The sequence below is a fragment of the Glycine soja genome, chromosome 2 (genome assembly GCF_004193775.1).
Source record: "Glycine soja cultivar W05 chromosome 2, ASM419377v2, whole genome shotgun sequence".
NCBI lineage: Eukaryota > Viridiplantae > Streptophyta > Magnoliopsida > Fabales > Fabaceae > Glycine > Glycine soja.
Genome location: NC_041003.1, coordinates 40,530,310 through 40,534,617, shown reverse-complemented (window position 1 = coordinate 40,534,617; position 4,308 = coordinate 40,530,310).

Sequence of the window (4,308 nt, the reverse complement as noted above, 5' to 3'; positions counted from 1 at the left end):
GCTGATCTTAATGAAGAGGTGTATATGATTCTACCTCCAGGTATGAAATCTACTAAACCTGGTCAAGTTTTTAAGTTACAAAGATCTCTTTATGGGTTGAAACAGGCCATTCGTCAATGGTATGCTCAATTATCTACTTTTTTTGTGGCTCATGGCTTCAAACAGTCTGCTGCTGACTATTCTCTCTTTACTTTGAAAAGAGAAAATTTGTTCACTGCATTATTGGTCTACGTTAATGATATTGTTCTGAGTGGGAATGATCTCTCTGTTATTTTTCATATTACAAAATTACTGGATGACACTTTTAAGATCAAAGACCTTGGTAATTTGAAGTATTTTCTTGGATTTGAAGTTGCTCGTGGAACCTCTGGTATTAACATTTGTCAAAGAAAGTATGCTTTGGATCTTCTCACCGATACTGATATGTTAAATTCCAAGCCTGTTTCTACTCCTTTTGATTACTGTACCAGACTGCATCAATCCTCTGGATCATTGCTTTCTTATTCACAAATTTCTTCATATAGACGCTTAATTGGCAGGTTAATATACCTTACAAATACCAGACCTGATATCACCTTTGTCGTTCAACACCTGAGTCAGTTCATTTCTTCTCCTACTACTGCTTATTACACGACTCTTTATCGTATTCTTCGCTACATTAAAGTTGCTCCTGGTTTGGTTATTTTCTTTCCTTCTACTAGTGAGCTTCAACTCAAAGCCTTTAGCAATTCTGATTGGACTGGATGTATTGATACTAGGAAATCCATTACTGGTTTTTCTGTTTATCTTGGTTCATCACTTATATCATGGAAATCTAAGAAGCAAGCCACAGTCTCAAGAAGTTCTTCTGAAGCTGAATATCGTGCCCTTGCTACTGTAACTTGTGAAATTCAATGGCTCACATATTTGCTTCATGACTTTGGTATTATTCATAAGCCTGCTTTGGTGTTCTGTGACAATAAATCGGCTCTCCACATTGCAGCTAATCCTGTCTTCCATGAAAGAACCAAGCATATTGAGATTGATTGTCACTTGGTTCGTGACAAGCTGCTTTCGGGTTTGATCAAGCTCTTGCCTATTGCTTCAGCACAACAACTTGTTGATGTTTACACAAAGGCTTTAGCTGCTGGTGCTTTTTTCCAAGCTGGGTATGAATGACATTTATTCCCCAGCTTAAGGGAGAATATTAGCCTTCTCTCTCATTTCAGTTAGAGTAGTTATAACTATATTAGCCTTCTCTCATTTCAGTTAGAGTAGTTATAACTGTTTTAACTGTCTTAGCTGTCACAATTGTTAGTTAGTTTGTTATAAACTAACTCTTGTATATAATCTGTATTCATGATTGAATTGAGTAATGAGAAGCATTCCTTTCGTCTTCTTCTTCGAGTTTCTTTTCTCTCTATTTTAGAATATGTTGTGCCATGAATTTTATAGAAACAAAAAACACGTTTCATTGGAAGGTTGAGGAAGACTAGCAATCTCAGGGAAGATTAATACTCGTTTACCAATAGAAAAATTTAAGAATTAAATGTAAATTACAATTAGTATAAATAGAAGAAATCTAAGAATTAAATGCAAATGCATTGCCATCCGTATTCATAATGTTAGTAATAAGTTGAATAGTATATTTTAGATATTAAAGTTAATTTGAGGATAGAATAGAAAAAGATAACCAACACATAAGTGAAAGCTTTTTTTTTCTTCTTCTTTCTCACATGTATCATATTTTTTAAGATAATATTATTTGAAACACGATCAAACTTTATGTGTCAAGTGTGAATCTCTCCTTATAAATATTTTTTGATTTAGTTCAACTTGTTTTAGTTTTAAATATGAAAATCAAATATTTAACTGAACTAATAAATTAAAAATGCAGTTGAATCATTATCCTATTTATCTATAAAAAACACATATACAAGGAGATTTATAATCGTTATCGGCTAACATTTATTTTGTTAAATTATTCATTTGGTCCCTATAGTTTCATGATTCGTACCTTTTAGTTCTTATAGTTTGAAAGTGATTTTTTAGTCCCTATCATTTACATTTTAAGTCTCTTGTAGTTCTACAGTTTAAAAGTGATCTTTTTAGTCCTTATAATTTATATTTTAATTTTCTTTTAGTCTTTATAGTTATCTTTTTAGTCCCTATCATTTATATTTTAATTATCTTTTATTACTTACTAAAAAATATATATATAAAAATCTCATTGTTTCTATGATTGGCCATTATACCAACGACAAACACCACACACATGGGGACCTTTCCACTTGCAGTGCCACAGAGCAACTGAAATATTTGACACCTTCTCAAGTAGAGATGGGACTCTTGTTTGCGTAAATCTTTATGGGCCCGTAATAATCACAAGTTACAGTGGTTGTCTTAATTTATTTTTTATATCTACAAATGAAAAATAAATACCAAATAAATTATAATATTCATTATTTAACTCCATCAAGTAAGTTAGAACTCAATCAATCCAGTTAGATTCGTGATGTTTATCTCAGTTGATCGTGCTATGCACATCAAAAATGTTATACACACATTACTTTTATAAATATGTAAATAATAATAATAATTTTATTTTCAGAAATAAAACAATAAAAAAAATGTAATTTTGTAGCATGCAAATAACAAAGTTCTTTCACTTTTTCCCTTTTTTATTAATTATGTTGTATAACTTGGATAAAACTGCATCCATTCTGTTCACAGAAGTCAAGAACTTAAAAATTAAAATATTATATACACCTAATTACGCATTATTGTATATACTCACACGATCTTCGCTAGCGATATGATTGTTTTCATTTTGTATTTACACACACCCTCTCTAATACTATTAACTATGCTTTGGTGAAGATTATTTTTTAGATAGATAATTCACTGAAACATAATTTTCGCCACCTTATTTTTTATAAATTTATAAATTTTTTTATTTTCTAATTGATATATTTTTTCTTTCACTTTTAAAAATATATGTGATTTTAGTTCTTTCTTTATTTAACTAAGATATTTTGTTTCTAATTTTTAAAAAAATCATATTTTAATTTTTGTGATCAATTTTGAACGTTGACCATGTACCATGTACCCTATTAATATTGAGTGACACATATTTATTTATTAGTCACATAATAATTTTTTTATATTATTTAATTGTTGATAAGCTTAATTAATTTATAAATTTTTTTAAAAAATACATAATTAACGTTTCAAATTGGTCACATGAACTAAAATTTTAATTTTTTAAAAGTGTGAGACAAAATGTCTCAATTAAAAAAACTGAAGAATACTAAAATTATATATTTTTTAAAAGTGGAGGACAAAATATCTCAATTAAAAAAAATAAGAGAACTAAAATCCAAAATTTAGAAAAATAAGGAAACAAAAAATTGCATTTTATCTTAAAAATTTAAAGATAAAATATGTTTTGAAACAAATAAAGTTATCTTAAAAATTTAAAGATAAAATATGTTTTGAAACAAATAAAGTTAGTATAAATTTTGAAATTTAAGCTATGTTTGGTTTGACCTTTGAAGAGCTTATTTATTAGCTTATTTTTCATAAGCTACCTCAAATAGCTTATTTTGATAAGTTACTTGAAGTAACTTATGAAAAATAAGCTAGCTTAAAAGCTATTAACTTTTTTTGTTTAATTTTATTCTTACTATTGTATTCGAAATTTTGTTTTAGCTTTTTATTCAATTTAAAAACCCTCTTATTTGTCACACCATTCCTTAACGTTAGGAATTATTTGAATCATACTAACATTATAGTTATTTGCTGAATTATTTTATTTTTTGCTAAAATGTATTTTTGGTCTTCCTATTTTTTATAATCAATAATTTTGGTTTTCCTATTTTAAAATTGAAATATTTAGTCATTCTATTTTGAAAAATTAATAATTTTGATCCCACCATCAAAATTTTAGACGTTGACCCTTAAGAATTAATGTTGACCTACACAGGTTCATGTTACTATTGAGGAAATTACCCTTCAACCCTTTCACACAATCCTTCTGGTTTCACTGCACATTAGTCATTACACTTCTCAAACCCTAATAACACAACCACCACATCCAAACATATCTTGGGTGAAGTCATCGCCATCATTGTCACCGTCTTCGATGAAGGCGATTGGTCCGCACCCTAGTTACCTTCCTCCATAAAAGCACCCGTTTCCCTCAACCTCTTATTTATTTATTTATTAACCCTTTATTCCACCCCTTCCTCTCCCTTAACCAAGCACCATGGCACTGCCAGAGACAATACACAAAAGGCTATTTGTGTTTGTGTAAGCATTACCGTCTTC